The sequence below is a fragment of the Ixodes scapularis genome, unplaced genomic scaffold (assembly GCF_016920785.2).
Source record: "Ixodes scapularis isolate PalLabHiFi unplaced genomic scaffold, ASM1692078v2 PGA_scaffold11__112_contigs__length_91849675, whole genome shotgun sequence".
NCBI lineage: Eukaryota > Metazoa > Arthropoda > Arachnida > Ixodida > Ixodidae > Ixodes > Ixodes scapularis.
Window position 1 is genome coordinate 62,514,882 of NW_024609837.1, and position 16,705 is coordinate 62,531,586.

Below are 16,705 nucleotides of genomic sequence, written 5' to 3' on the forward strand. Positions count from 1 at the left end.
CTGCACGAGGCTTTGCACCTAGAAGCGACGTTTTGCCACTTAACGAAAAGCGGGGAACGCGGTCATTTTAAGATTTGCTTACGAGCTGTTGTAGCAGTCGTTAGATTACGGATAGAGACGGCAGTGTTCCTAAGTTTGGCAAATTCTCTGTCGACCTTTTCCAGCGCTTATCACTTGGACGAAAACTGCTGAGTCACTGGGCTGCGTGCGGACGCATGCGTTGCACAGCCCAGTGGGCAAAAATGGCAGCGCGCAGAGTGAGATTATTAAATTAATAATTGCCTTCTAATAAATTAATAATCACCCGAACGTGGATGATAAGATTATCATCGCGTTCCGCCACTGCTAGCTTTGCGCCTGCTTCACGAGTGTCGCGCCCCCGAGCTTCCCACGAGCTTGAAGTCATTCTATAAAAGAGTTGATTTAGTGATTTTCGATGACGCTCAGTCAGTTTCTAATTTGGAACAATATTTCTATTTTCACTAACTATTAAGTTAATTAACGAATTTTAATTAATTAGCCGACCTATCACAAAAGTTAGCCACCTACATAATGTCACCCTGGCCGTATAACTCACCTACACAAACCACTGAAGTGTAACTCTCACGGTCATTTCTAAGCAAATCTGTAATGCATAAAAAAAAAAAGTCCTGTCCATTCTTATGCTGCCTTTTTGTTGGCTAGCTGTTGCGACATGTGAAAGGCGCGGGCTGAATTTCGCCTCGTCTCGGGGGCTTAAGCGCTCGTCTGCAGCATATATAATCAACTGCAGCGACGAGCAAGCGGCTCTCCCCGTCTGGCTGCCGGGCGGTTCCAAAAACGACCCTATACGTAACAGCTGGCGGAAGCAGCTACAGAATGACGACACCAGGCTACGTGGAGGCTGCCGGGGAGCGCTTTTTGGCGGTTTTTTTTTTCACTGAGCAGCGTGAAGGTACAAGTCGATTTTGTCGCTAATTGGTTGACGAAGCACCCAGATTTTTCCGGAAGTTTAGAAAAGTTGGTTATGATGAATCTTGCGGTAAAAGTGAAGCCCACAACAACCATCTTGGCGAAAGAGTTGGTCAAAAAGGTGTAAAAGGACATGATAATGCCCTAGATCATCAAAACCATTGAAAGTTGTGGCGCCGCTGACTCCGAGGAAATTTCCCAATGTTGGAGCGAGCGTGCAGAGGAGACGAGAGAAAGAGGGTCTCGAGTTAGAAATGCTTTAACAAAAAAGCGAAGATCGGTGGTGAGGTGAGGCAACTGTGGGTAATGACAGCTCGGCAAAATTGGACATGCGGAGCTTACTGGAGCCTTTTCAGGACAGATGGGACTTGGTAAACTTCGAACGCACTTGCTTAAATATGTGTTTAAAGAAGTCGAGTTGGTCGCAAAGGTTTTTGAGTTAACCACCAGCATTTGTAGCCTATGTTATGGCGAGGTTAGGCCCAAAAGAAGCAGACGACTACTCGCTTGTCAAATCGAGCCTGCTGACAAAGTTCTGGTTGTCGCCCGAAGCTTTTCAGATTAAGTTCCGAAAAACAGGAAAAGAGACAAAAGAAAGATACTCGGAGTTCGTCTGTCGGCTGAAAGGCTGCCTGGAAAGTTGGCTTCGTGGCGTGACCGCATTTGAAGACCCCAAGAAAATCCTACAGCAAATAGCTTTCGAAGAGTTTTTCAGTTGTCATCCTTCAACGCTGAGGATGTGGATTCAAAACTGGCCAGAGGTCGAGTCTATTCAGAAAGGTGATGATTCCGCTGATCAGTACTGCTTTAGACACTGAGATTGACGAGAAACTCGCCTTTGCCAGCCATCGGCAGCAGAAATTGGCCCACTCAGTCTCGCAAAAGTACGGGGTGGTACGGGACAGTCAGACAACGGAAAAGCTAGAGGCACAATCGGACGATAAGGAACGCAAAATGAAGCTTTTCGAAGAAAACAACTCCTGTGCTACGTATATGTGTTACCAACCTGGTGACGTGGCCTCAGGTTGTCGTGTGCCGAAATTGTCTCCTGTTAACTTGTGCGTGGAGAAGGCGAATGACCTGCTCCAGCCATTCTCATACGACATGGAAGTAGATAAAAAAATCTGCAATGGCCTCCGAGACACAGGAGCGACATTCGACTCTGTAGATTCCTCGCTAATTAAGCAAAACGATTTTACTGGCGACTGCGTGTGCGTCCGTGAGGATTTAGAAGATCGGTCTGTCAGCCTGCCCATAGCTAAAAGTAAATCTAAATGGACCCTTTTGTCTAGTCCAAACAGACGCGGTAGTTTCCGATGGTTTGTTGCCCAGCTGCCATTACATTCTATTCAACAACACGACGAAGCAACTGAATGAGTCGGGTGTCGCCCTCGACATGAATCTGGTACTAGCAGTAACTCGCTCAATGAAAAGGAAAACGAGGACCTGAGAAAGAGACGGTATTGGACGCTGCTATTAGCGCTACTATAGACGCGTCTAACGACGAGGCGGTAGAGGGATATGAAATGACCACGCTGGTTTTGTCAGACAGCCCAAATTTTCGTGCTCAAATGGGTGTCAACGCGCAGACGCTTATTGCCGAACGGACCGCAGATGCGTCTTTAGCTATGTGCCAATAGTCTAGGTAAAGAACAGTCACCCAACGTATCCTTCTATGAGCCTAGCGGTATTCTCTACCATAACTACAGGAACAAAGCCATACTGGAAGTAGTACAAGTCGTTGCTTCTTCTAAGTCTCAAGGTGATCTTCTTGAACTCGCACATAAAGAGGGATGGGCGGGACTCTTGGACATCACGAGAACGCAGTGTAGCCTTTTGGCCAAGTACTACTGCCCGGGTTGCATTAAGGACGTCGTCAGTTCGTCCGCTCGTGGGATGGGTGCCAAAGAACGGGAAGGTCGAACGAGCGAAGAAAGGCGCCCCTTACCTTGGTACCGGTGATCTCGGAACCACTCAAAAGGCTACTGAGTGATTCAGTAGGACCGCTACCCGCGACCTGTGGAGATATTAAGTACCTTCGGGCATGCTATGCCGAACTAGCAAGTTCCCAAAAACCTTGCAGCCTTGAATACTCTACTCGGGGTTGTACTTAGTCATGAAAACGATGAAGGAGGAAAACATCAGTTTTGTTTGTCAGCAGGAAGCTGACCTCAAGGGTACACGCGTACGGCACCATCAAAAAAAGACTGTGCATGCCTTCGTTGGTCTGTAGAAAAGCTTCGCTGTTACCTGTTTGGTTGTGAATTAATTTTGATTACTAACCATCGACCGCTCACCTGGCTAAATGAGCTGTCCCAGAAGAACGGTCGCTTGTTTCGTTGTAGCTTGACATTCCAGGAGTATTCTTCTTCGGTCGCGCGTAAAAGAGGAACATATTATGCGAACGCCGATTCCTGGAGTAGGGCGCATACATAACTGCCCAGTTCCATTTTCTTTCTTCCAGCTTATTCGCACACTTTGTAAATATTTTCATCTGTATTATCCTTACAAATATTTCCGCAAGACGGGGGGTAAAATTTCAACAATCTGGTGGCGTTTTTGGGTAGTTGAAAAATTTCAGAGTTAAAATGCTCTCGGTGAGGATGTAGTTGTGGGCACTTCGACCGTCTCTGCAGTGCTTTGGTTGTTATTGGTCTCCCTCGTTGCCCATATATGCACCTTCGGCGCGGTGGTCAGACACTCTTTGCTCCGACAGCGAGGGCAGCAAGATCTGCCGCGCTTCCGAGTTCTTCCCCGTGGCCCTGTCGAATAAATTCAAAGTCGCCCTCACCACACCACCTTCTACACCTTGGCAACACAGTCACTCGTCGTCAGGCCGGTCAAGCGCGCTCGGAAGATTGCCGTGACGCCGCTGTGCATCTGCTACTACAGGCTTACTGCCCGCCGGATCCATGCAAGCAAAAGTTGAGTTCCCTTCGGACTTCGCGGTCTATGTGCCTGGTGCACTCTTCGTGAGGGGCGGTTTCGTGTCTTGGAAGACCGACTCAATACGCCTTGCGGTTGCTGGACTTCCAAGACCTGCTTGGGCATGTAACAGGTGGCGGGAACTCCTCTTTGTTTTGCAATTTCGTCCCCCCCCCCAAAAAAAAAAAAAATATATATATATATATATTGTTTTTTTTCATTTTTTTTATGGCGCGTTGTTGCGACATGCGGTGTCCGCGGGCTGAATTCCGCCTCGTCAGGATTGCGTAAGCGCTGGCCTAGAGCAGATTTAATCGGTTACACCGACGAGGAAGCGACTCTCTCTGTCTGGCTGCCGAACAATAAACGCTTCCAGAACAACCATCACCCTGGCTAAAAATGCTGAGTCACTGAGCTGTGGACGCATGCGCATCGTCTGATATACAGCACAACATAGCAACAACGCATGCTCAGAGAGTGCTCCACAGCCCAGCAGACGAAGAGGACAGCGCAATGGCAGTTTTCGCAAAAGTCTATATACAATCCGTACGACGGAAGTGCCTATATATATCCAACCGTGTGCTCACACCTCTCGCCCTACGGACCGCCCCGAAGCGATTAAAAAAAATTCATGCTTCTTTGACCAATGCCTTTAGTCGGAAAATTTCTCTTGGTTATCTCCATCTTTACCGTGCCCATTTTTGCCTCACTATCTCTAAATCCCAGTGCGTATGTTAAATGAGTCACCCCCTCTGCTACTACAGGGTGAAACCCTTTAAAGTAAAGTTTCAAGAGCTCAGGCCGTCTCCTCTTCCTCTACACAAGCTCCATAGACCGTATATTTTAACTTCCTCATAAATACATAACTCTATATGTCTTAGTCCGCAACATTACCGTCCTCGCCTCGAACAACAAGAAGCGCCCTTTAGAATTTTTCAAAAATAGTTACGTCCTTCTTAAATGATCTGTAAATTTCCACGGCCGCTTTAATCTGCATACCTGCTCCCCCCCTCCTAGCTTTCCACGACAATATAGTGCACTAATTTCTGGGTGTACACAAAGAACTAGGAATGTTGCGTTTCAGAGATCAAATGAAGCATGATATGGTCATAAAACATTTTTTTTAAACACAAACATAGGTTGGAAAATATAAAAGAAAGGGCATGAAGACCAAATAAAAAATATTCGAAGCATTTATATGGACAAAATATGAAGAGGCTACAAGAAAATATTACGTACCTAAACATTTTAGTAAATTACCGGATGAGCTACATAAAATAAGATACATCAGGATAAAAAAAAAAAGCCTTGCAGAAAGTTGTATAATTGAGAGGGGAAAAATGGACCCATAAAATGTTATAGGAATGGATAATGGAGTATCCCCGTAAACGCATAATATAAAAGGATCCCTTCTCTCCTAATTTGTTAGAATTCCATTGTAAGTCAAAAATTCTAGTATCCTTCAGGGTATGCAGCTAATAATTCAATGTTATAGGACGTGTTTTACATATTCTACAAGTTAGATGAATTAATATAAGCTGTGAAAGAAAGGGAAACTGAAGTAATTTATACTTATATTGGTAGGCTCTGTTGTTTTTAGTTGTCTGCGCAATAAAAAGCAGAAACTCTTGTCGCGTACCACGCACAAGCCGTTATTGGCTTATGTGGACTTTTTATTCTATTATTTTCAGAGAAAATAAACACAGACAGTTTTTGTATTGTATTGTACTAGGACCCGCAATGCCGTGCGTGGTTTTTGAAGGTTACATGTAGATTTTATCAACGGTTCTCACAACTTCTAGTTAAGAGAAACAGGGCGCGCTCGCAGGATCTCGACACAGGATTTCAAAGCCATAACTTATTCAGCGACGTTCAGCTCACCGCTGCATCGTATGGAATTCCAAGGGCAGGAAGAGCGTCGCGTTTGGGAGAGGCCAGAGCAGCCATCCACAGCGGCATGTGTTGTTCATAAACTGTAATTTATGCAATGAACGCTATAAACCGTTACGAACGTGTATGTTGGTTACATTTTGAAACACCTAGGTCAATAGACGGGTCCACTAACATTATAAAATAAAGAAGGCGTATTAACACAAAATACGTTAATTGAAGTCGCTTGTTTTGCTAGAGCTGTTCTAATTAGAAATTGTGCTACAGAATGTGAATTTTTCTATTAGATTATAAACCTGGTAGATTTCTTTGTCATCTAAATAAAGATAGCAAGAAAGGATTTTTTTATTTGCGTTTAGTTGCCGTGAAGCCCCCAATTTGCAATTACGAAGCGTTCGTTTGTTTTTCTGAAGTTTTACAGTCGCCTCCGATACGAATCTAATTCGATTGACTAATGTAACGGTATCAGTTTCTAAGTAGAAAAAAACAAAAAAAAAACAAGAGTTTGTTCACGGTGTTTTACTGCTGAATGTTACTGCACGCCACCAAGAATGGCTTAGCAAATGGGCAAATTGGGCAGTGGCAGTGAGTAGTCGTTGTACACTGATAAGAATAAACAGCTAAAAAAACGCGGACAGTGATAGATCTACACACGTGAGTCCTTCTGTATGTTCATCTATAGCTGTCAGAGTTTTTTTCTGTTTTTGTCTGTTTATTTTCATTATATGCAAAGCCACGGTTTTGATCTCGATGATGAACGACTGATAATGAAGTTTTTTTGTCTAGCGTGGAATGCATGTAGTGGGCAGGCTATAAATTATCGAACTCTTTCACGTGACATACGTAGGGCATGAACGCTCATGTAATGACTGCTTGTGAGTCACCTAAACACGGGAGTAGTGTTTTCCAGCTCACTCATTTCATAAAGTTGCGAAATACTGCGCCAACTGGATCATAATCTGTTAGACGAAGGTGAAGCCGCTACATTCAGAGACTTCTTATATGAGATTGCGCTTGTTTCGATTGTTGCGTATGAAGTGACCTTCTTTCGCAACAATAAAAAAGGTTTGTGTTTCCTATGTCCATCAAACGAAATACAGCTATAGCCGAGGCGCCGCAAAACCAACTGCGTACTGTGCCGCATGCGGACTGCAGGCAATCCCACTACACACTAACAATAACGTCATATGAGACAACGCACTGTTCCCTGACGTCATAGTGTCGTAAGACATCGCAACGTCACGTGATGACATCGCCGCGAGAAATGACGTCATGTTTTGACCTGACGTCACGTTGCATGGTGAGTTCACGTTGTCCGGTGAGTTTGTCAGTCTCGCCTAACAAGGGGCCTGCCTACCAGGTTCCGAAAGGCTTCCGAACTCTGCGATTGCCACAGAAGATCGCTAACCAACTAACGACAGTGGTGCTTTGAGACTCCACAGACATAGCCGACGCCCTTCTTAATACTACTACCAAACCTAGGACTTTACGCAACTGTCCTATATTATCAATTATTTTTTACCCTCTCGAGATTAACCTTTAAAAAATCTTATATCTTATGACTTGAATGGGTCCAACTTCCAGCTTTTTTTCCAGAGGAGGATAGATTGAATTCATAAAATTTTTCAAATATGCTTGATGGCTATACTTTATTGCTATCAAACACAAAGGCGGTGAGCGCCACACTTCTGATGCTGTTCGATTGGCTACGTTTGGTCGTAGTGGCGGCTGCGATCTGCCTTACAGTAAAACAGAATAGTATTGCGTTAAGCCATTAGAGTTCCCTCAAAACTGCTTCACTGGTTGGAACAAAACCAAAAAAAAGCGAAGGACAATGCCTTTTCGCGTGGGCCCGTCCGGGATTTGAACCCGGGACCTCTCGCACCCAAAGCGAGAATCATACCCCTAGACCAACGGGCCGACGGACGACGCAGTTCACTTAATTATACAGGTTCCTAAATGAGATTTGAGTGCACTCGCCAGTTAATTTCTTTTCCATTCTTGTCTGTGACTGGAGAAACAAGTTTCCTATGCCATTGCGATATGCGGTAGGTCTTTGGGGTTTATTTCCCTAGCCACGCGCTGTCGACCTTTTAGCGGCATTCTGTGCGGCGATCGGTAGATAAAACGGCTCTCATGCATATCTCACTTTTTGAAAACATCGGTGTTTAATCCGTTCGGTTACATTTTAATCGACTCTCTATTTGGTCACACTAGGAGATTGCGATTCGTCAAATTTAGCCGTGTTTGAAAGAGTCGAAAGTAAACTGTGAGAAAATGTAAGAAACCCTTAATCCCAGGAATTTGTCCATTCGTCCGTCCGTCCGGGCATTTGCCCTCTAGATTGAGAGAGGAAATCGACATCACGGTTTAAAGTCATCGTGATGTCAAGCGGCACAATTATGTCACTTGACTTTACGTACCGTGACGTGGTCACGTGATGTTGCATCACGGCGTGAAGTCGTGATCTCACCTTTTACCGTGACATCAGGTTGCGTGAACTTCTCCGTTGAATTTAGTCGGGAAAGTGATGTCACGTCACGTGACATCAGGCCACGTGACGTCATAGTTTAATCTGATACCATGATACCATTTCACATAAGGAAATTTAAAAAGGAAATTAATGAACGATATATTGTTCGGTTCCCTAAACGGAAGTTTAATGTCTTCATAATAAATTTAATTTATCACTCCTTAATACTCCTTTTTATGCAGGGCTTGGCACTTGATCGATTAACCTGCTATTAACCGATTGATCCTTTCATCGCGAGTACTTTTTTATAATAATAATAATAATAATAATAATAATAATCTTTATTTTGGGTGCCCAAAAACAACCACATAGGTCTTCTTATTGGTGCACCAACACAACAAGCAAAATGAGCAAACAAGTACATAGGCTCTAAACATTAAAAAAAATAATAAAACATCCAAGGCAAACATAATGCTAAGGGGCTAGAATAATATCATTTAAATCACGACGGTACATAGAAATTGATGCAGATATATCAAGGTGGGGTGGAGCGAAGGTATTATATAATGACTGAATCCGTAAGAGAGGTGAGGTGTTACACGGCGAGCGAACATCAAAACAAACAAAGTGTCTAGTTACTCGGAATCACTTAATCGAATAAATGTTGACAGAGGAAAAAAACACAAATTGAACGCTTTCCTCACGCAGACGTTGACGAGTACACCTTTATAAAACAAACTTTACATTAACTTTTGACTTAAACTAAACGTTAATCGGAGATTTGTAACTCCAAACACGTGGAGAAGGTCATCCGTGAACCAGCCACATCTAACGCCATGCGAGTGTCCGTCTAGCGCAGCAGAGATTATTGTGAAGAATCATACAAGTTCGCTATTGCCAGAAAATATCAACGAATATCTTTGCCTCTGTGGCTGAAGTTATAATCTGCCAGCATGGGTGTCTCTTGATTGTTCTCAACTGCAAATCAAGGTTGATTTAAAATCTGAAACTCAAAATATTGCTGTTTTTCATATATTTGGCAAAGGCCAAAAAATGGCCTTTTGACTTTTTTCTAATTATCGTGCGTGGGAATGAACGAAACGGATTATTAGATTCATTATTCAATTAAAGAGTGTTGATTAATTGGGCTAACATTTTAATCGTCGCACAGCCCTACTTTTATGCATTATGAAACATTCAAGATTAATGTCGCTGTTATTTCCCTTAATCTATGTTTCATAGGTTTGAATGCTGTGCTGTCGTACTTTAGCAGGATTAAAGTTCCCCACGGACGGCGTAATCCTAAATACGCGCTTTTTCTAGGCAACGAATACATAAAGAAACCCGTGCCTTTTTCATCTGCTGTCAAGTAATAATGTGTACATTTTGAAGCCGTGTTTATTTAGACTTACGAATATTGGTATTGGTATGATAAGAAATTAAAGAAATGACAACTATTTTGTGAAGTCTGTTTTTTAATTTAAAATTGTTAGTACTAAATAGATTACGCACATCGTCTGACGACTCAGTGCGAAACACGGTATGATACCGCTTTCTCATATTTACATATTTTTGATTTGTACTGTATTTTAACATGCATTCTAATTCACTGCACTATTTTAAACATATGTCGGAAATTCAGCTATAAAGTTATGATTGGCATATACCGGGTGGGACCATGTTGTTTGCCTCATCAAGATTTTCAAGCGCATCGTGCATGTTCCCATAAGATGTGTTACTATACTAACTACGGTGCAGACTCACAAATAGCCTTGAACACACATGCTCAGATATAAAAGACAAATATTGTTTATTAAAAGAGAAAACAAACTCTTAACGTTGGGAATTCTTATAAATTTCTCAAAAGCTTTCGACCGGCTAAATCATAAATTTTTATTAAAAGACGCAAGATATTTATGTAATTCAAGGGCATTCTCTTGTACTACTTGAGAGCTATTTAAGCCGTCGGATTAAAACAGTTGAAGCAATCAGGTTTCCTTCAATTCTGAAAGCAGTCAGAATAGCGGTACCTAAAGGTAGTACCTAAAGGTCGTGTCTTAGGACCATTGCTTTTTAATTTGTTTATAAATGGTAGAGTCACTCTTGCGAGTAACAAAACCTCATTTGTGATTTATGCCGATTAAACTAGTATATTTTTTTTTCAGGAAATAACATTCATATACGTATTAGTTGCCGGTGCAAAACTTTGTCTGAAAAATCTTACTTCATAGACTGCCCCAAAATCCTTAGAAAAAAATGAAAATCAGACAAATGTCATTATCTTTAAATCAAAAGGTACAGGGTGCAATGCTACTAAAAAGTTAATGTTGAACACTTATGAAATTGAATTTGAAAGCACTGTTAAAACCTTAGGTGTACTTTTTCACGAACATATGCTATGTGACTTCTAACTCTCGAATATCGTAGGTATTCTATATAACCATCGCCATATGTTACCATTCAGCATTAAACTGCTTATTTATAAAGCATTTTTCAATTCTTGTGTATCCTATTGTCACCTAGTGCGGGCAACCACGACCAGCACAAACCTTATAAAACATTTGTTATTGCAGATGAAAGCAACCCGAGTCATAGCCAATGTGTCGTATTACGCACACACTAATCCCCTTTTTTATAAGCATACAGAAATAAAATACCAAAATATTAGAAATATAAGCTTGTGAAAGTATACGCGGCATCCTGAAATGTTTTAACCACCCATTACAGCGGTTTTCTCGGCTACGTGTTAAGAATATGGTGTATGGAGTAATAGCGCCGGATCTTTGGGAGTACCTTGTCTTAGAACAAACTATGGGCTTCAAGTGAGTACAAACTTTTTAAAGTACCAACATGTAGCCATTGATGCACTTAATAAGAGAAATATACGCAAAATGTTCACCCCTAACTTTGAAAAGTTTCTCCTGCATGGCACTACCAGTTTCTTTTCGTCTTTAAAATGTTCTGTTGAGTTTTCCTTGCCTGCCAGTCTGCCGTTAGGGAGCAAAGGCTTCTTCAAGCGGCACGTTTTGCAGCTTTTTTTTTTCCTGTTCCCGTCACCCACATGTATGCAGGGAGTAAATAAATTATTTGAATTGAATGTAGCATACAAACGCGGTGAGCGCCCCCCTTCTGACGCGGTTCGATTAGATCCGTCCGGTCGTAGTGTCGGCTGCGCTTTGCCTTAGAATAAAACAGAGTATAATAATGCCTTCAACCATTAGTACCCCGAAACCACTTCACTGGTGGGACCAAAAAAGAAAAAAAAAAGAAGCGAAGCACAATTACTTTTTGCATGGGCCCGTCCGGGATTTGAACCCGGGACCTCTCTCGCACCCAAAGCGAGAATTATACCACTAGACCAACGGGCCGATGGATGATAAAGTTCACATCATGAAACAAGTTGCTAGCGGTATTCAAGTACTCTTGCCAGGTAATTTTTTCCGCATTCTTGTCTTTAACTGGAGAAACCAGTTTTCTACGCCTTGCGCTTTACGGTAGGTCTTTGTGTGTTGTTTCCCTAGCCACGCGATGTTGACCTTGCAGCGGCCCTCTGCGCGCCAATGGGTACATAAAACGGCTCTCATGCATATCATACTTTATGCCACCGACTGTGTTTAATCTCTTGGGTTACAGTTTAATCGACTCTATTTGGCCACCCTAAGAGATTGAGATTAGAAAAATTCAGCAGTGTTTCCAAGAAAGGAGAATAAATGATGAGAAAATATGTGTTCTATCGACACCTTTTTTTTAAGACACTTTCTTTTTTTAGAAATTAGTCTACACGTCCGTTTTTCTGGGCATTTTCCCTCTAAATTTAGCGGGGAAATTGACATCACGGTTTTGAGTCGTGGTGTCAAGTGGTACAATGATGTCACTTGACCTGACGTAGCGCGACGTAGTCACGTAATCTGTCATCACGGCGTGAAGTCGTGACTTCACCGTTTACCGTGACATCAGGTTGCGTCACTTTCCTCGTTGAATTTAGTCGGGAAAGTGATCTCATGTCACGTAACATCCGGCCACATTACGTCATAGTTTCATCTAATACCATGAAGTCCCGGGACTCCGGGGTTAAGGGACGTCATTTTTCCCTGGAAATTTAATAAGGAAATTAGTAGACGATATATTCTTCGGTACCATAAACGGAAGTTTAATGTCTTCACAATAAATTCAAATGATTACTCCTTAATACTTCTTTCTATGTAGGGCCGGACACTTTATCTTTTAACCTACGTTGAATCGATTGATCCTTTCAGACCGAATGTATTTTTGAACCAGTTAATCGAATACATGGTGACAAACAAAAATAAGTACAAATCAAACGTTTTCCTCACGCAGACGTGGACGAGTACACTTTTATGAAAGTATACTTTTCATTAATTTTCGACCTGAAGAACACTGTTAGCGGGAGATTTGTAACTCCAAACACATGAAGAAGGCCATTCGTGAACCAGCCAATTCCTCCGCCATGCGAGTGTGCGTCTATCACAGCAGGGACTATTGCGAACAGTCATAGAAGTTCGCTATTGCCAGAAAATATGACGAATATCTTTGCCTCTGTGGCTGAAGTTATAATCTGCGAGCATGGGTGTCTCTTGATTGTTCTCAACTGCAAATCAAGTTTCATTTAAAATCTGAAACTCTAGATTTTGCCATTTTTCATATATTCGACAAAGGCAAAAAAAGGCATTTCGATCTTTTCCTAAGTATCTTGCAGGGGAATGAACGTAACCGAATATTAGATTAATTATTCAATTAAAGGGTTGTGATTAATTGGGATTAAACGTTTTATCGTCGCGCATTCCTGATTTTATGAATTATAAAACTGTCATGATAAATGTCGATGTCATTTTTTTCTATATTTCATAGGTTTTAATGGTGCGCTGTCGTATTTCAGCAGGAATAATGTTGCCCCCATACGGCATAATCCTGAATACACGCTTTTCTAAGCAAGGCAGGAATAAATAAATCCATGTCCTTTTCATTTGGCGTCAAGTAATAATGTTTGGGTACATTTTGGAAGTGTGTTTATTTGTACATACCATGAGAAATTAAAGAAAGTGCAACTGTTTCGTGAAGTTTTCTTTAAATAAAAATATTTACTAATAAATACGTCATGCAAGTCTTTCAACGACACTGCGCGAAACACGGTGTGATACCGTTTTCTTATATTTACTTAATTTATTTGTACTGTGTTTTAACGTGCATTCTACTTTACTACAGTTTTCTATTCATACGTCGGAAATCCAGCTATTAAGTTACGATTGGCATATACCGGCTTGGGCCATGTTGTTTGCCTAACCAAGACCTTCAAGCGTATCGTCTATGTTACCATAAGATGTGTTATTGTACCAACCATGGAGCAGATTCAGAAATAGCCGGAAACACTCAGTGTAGAATATACAAGCAAACCTGAGTTATTCAATATAAAAACAAACTCTTAACGTTGAAAATTTTTATATATTTCTCAAAATCTTTCAATCGGCCAAATCATAAAATTGAATTAAAAAAAAAACTAAATTTTTATAGAATTCGAGGGCATTCTCTTGTACTAGTTAAAAGCTACTCAAGCTGTCCGATGAAAAAAGTTGAAATCAGTGGATTTTCTTCAATTCTGAAAGTAGTCCAAACAGGGGTAGCTCAAGGTAGTCTCATAGGACCATTGTTTTTTAGTTTGTTTATAAATAATATAGTCACTATAGCAAGTAACACCTCATTTTTCATTTATGCCGACTATACTAGTATATTTTTCAGGAAACAACATTCGTAGTTTAGTTGCAGTTGCAAACATGTCTGAAAAAATTTGTTTATAAACAGCCTAAAATTCATTAGAAATAAATTAAAATAAGACAAAAATCGTTACCTTTAAATCAAAGGTACAGTGTGAAATTCCGCTGAAAAGTTAATTTTGAACACTTCTGAAATTGAGTTTGCAAGCACTGTTAAATTTTAGGTGTACTTTTTCACGAACATATGCTATGGGACTCCTATATCTTACATTTAAAATCTCGAATGTCGTAGCTATTCTATATAACCATCCCCATATGTTCCCTTCTAGTGTAAAATTGTTAATTTATAACGCATTGCTCAATTCTTATATATCCTCTTGTCACCTAGTGTGGGCAAGCACGGCCAGTAAAACATTGATACACATTTGTTGATTGCAGAAGAAACCAATCCGAGTCGTAGACATTACGTCGTATTACGCACAGACTTATCTTTTTTTTTATAAGCATAAAGTAATACAAATACCAGAATATTACAAATATAAGCTTCTGACAGTATATGCGGCATCCCTGAAATGTTTCAACCACCAATTGCAGCTGTTTCCTTGACTAAGTGTTAACAATATGGTATATGGATTACATAGCGCCGAATCATTGAGATTAACTTGTCCTAGAACAAACTATAGGCTTCAAATGGTACAGTATACACTGCGAACCGCACTAAACGTATTAAAAAACATGTGTGCATTGATCCAGTTAATAAGAAAACTATACGCAAAATGCTCACCCCTAACGTTAAAAATGTTCTCCTTCATGGCACTGCCAGTTTCTTTACGTCTATCTGATGTTGTGTTCAGTTTTCCCTGCCTGCCGCTCTGCCCTTAAAGCGGCTTCATCGAGCTGCGCCTCTTGCAGCTTTTTTGAAGAAAGTAAATAGATGAATTGAATTCAATTGAATATCAAACACAAAGACGGTGAGTGCAACACTTCTTCGAGCTGATCGACTGGCTCCGTCCAGTCGTAGTGTCGGCTGCGATCTGCCTTAGAGTAAAACAGAGAGTAGTATTGCCTTAAACCATTATAGTTCCCTCAAAAGTACTTCACTGGTTGGAACAAAACCAAAAGCGAAGAACAATTCTTTTTCGCATGGGCCCGTCCGGGATTTGAACCCGGGACCTCTCGCACCCAAAGCGAGAATCATACCCCTAGACCAACGGGCCGACGGATGATACTGTTCACTTAATAAAACAGGTTCCTAAATGAGATTTGAGTGCAGTCGCAAGGCAATCTCTCCTACATTCTTTTCTGTACCTGGAGAAACAAGTCTTCTGTGCCTTTGTGAAATATGGTAGGTCTTTGCGGGTTGTTTACCTAGCTTCGCGATATTGACCATGTAGCGGCCCTCTGCGCACCAATGGGCAGGCAAAACGACTTTTATGCACATTGCACTTTATGCAAACAACTTTTGAATCTCTTGGGTTGCAGTTTAATCGACTCACTATTTGCTCACCCTAACATATTAAGATTCGTGAAATTTAGCCGTTTTTCCAAAAGGAGAGAATAACGTTTCAGGAAATATAAGCGTTCTATCGAAAAGCATAATTTTTTAAGAAACCCTTAATTCTAGAAGTCTGTCTATTCGTCCGTCCCTCCGTGCATTTTCGATCTAAATTTAGCGGGAAATTGTCATCACGCTTTCAAGCCGTGGTGTCAAGCGGTTCAATGATGTCACTTGACCTGACGTTAGGCGACGTGATCATCGATGTGGCATTACGTCGAGAAGTTGTTTTCGCCTTTCACCATAAAATCAGGTTACGTCAATTTCCCCGTTAAATTTAGTCGCAAAATTTACGTCACCTTACGTGACATTGGCCCACGTGACGTTATAGTTTCACCCGATATCATGAAGTCACCTGACCCCGGACTACGGGACGTCGTTTATCGCTGGAAATTTAATAAGGAAATTAATGAACGATATATTCTTCGCTCCCCTAAACGGCATTTTAATGTCTTCAAGAGAAATGTAAACGATCACTCCTGGGCACTCGACCAATTAGCCTATGATTGACCGGTTGATTCTTTAATCGCGAATGCTTTTTTTAATCAGTTAATCAAATAAATGTTACAAGCAAAAAAAGTATAAATTTAACGCTTTCCCCTCGCAGACGGGGACGAGTACACCTTTATGAAAGCAAACTTTACGTTAACTTTTCACCTTAAGTAAACTGTAAGCGGAAGTTTTGGAGGACCAAACAAATGAAAAAGGTTATACGTGTCCCAGCGAATTCCATCGCCATGCGCGTGTCTGTCTAATGCAGCAGAGACTATTGTGAAGAATCAAAGGAGTTGGCTATTGCCGGATAATATCAACGAAAATATTTGCCTCTGTGTCTGGAGTTATAGTCTGCGAGCATGGGTGTCTCTTGATTGTTATCAACTGCAAATCAAGTTTGATTTAAAATCTGAAACCCTACATTTTGCCATGTTTCATATATTCGGCAATGGCAAAAAATAACCTGACTTTTTCCCAAATATTGTGCATGGGAATGAGCGAAAAGGATTAATAGATTAATTATTTAATGAAAGAGTGGAGATTAATCTGGTTAACGTTTGGAATTGTCTCACAGCCCTACCTTTATGCATTTTAAAGCTTTCAAGATAAATGTCGCAGTTATTTTTTATCTATATTTCATAGGTCGCTGTGCTGTCGTTTTTTGCAGGATTAAAGTTGTCCCCATAC

At 41.2% G+C, this 16,705-nt stretch overlaps 3 non-coding genes across 3 annotated transcripts; all 3 read right to left on the minus strand.

Annotated features, from left to right (window-relative positions):
* Positions 1-7,614: 7,614 nt before the first annotated feature.
* On the minus strand, positions 7,615-7,686 carry Trnap-ugg. The gene has a single exon. It is a non-coding gene; the product is annotated as a tRNA-Pro (tRNA).
* Positions 7,687-11,533: 3,847 nt separating this feature from the next.
* On the minus strand, positions 11,534-11,607 carry Trnap-ugg. The gene has a single exon. It is a non-coding gene; the product is annotated as a tRNA-Pro (tRNA).
* Positions 11,608-15,113: 3,506 nt separating this feature from the next.
* Trnap-ugg lies at positions 15,114-15,185 on the minus strand. The gene has a single exon. It is a non-coding gene; the product is annotated as a tRNA-Pro (tRNA).
* Positions 15,186-16,705: the final 1,520 nt, after the last annotated feature.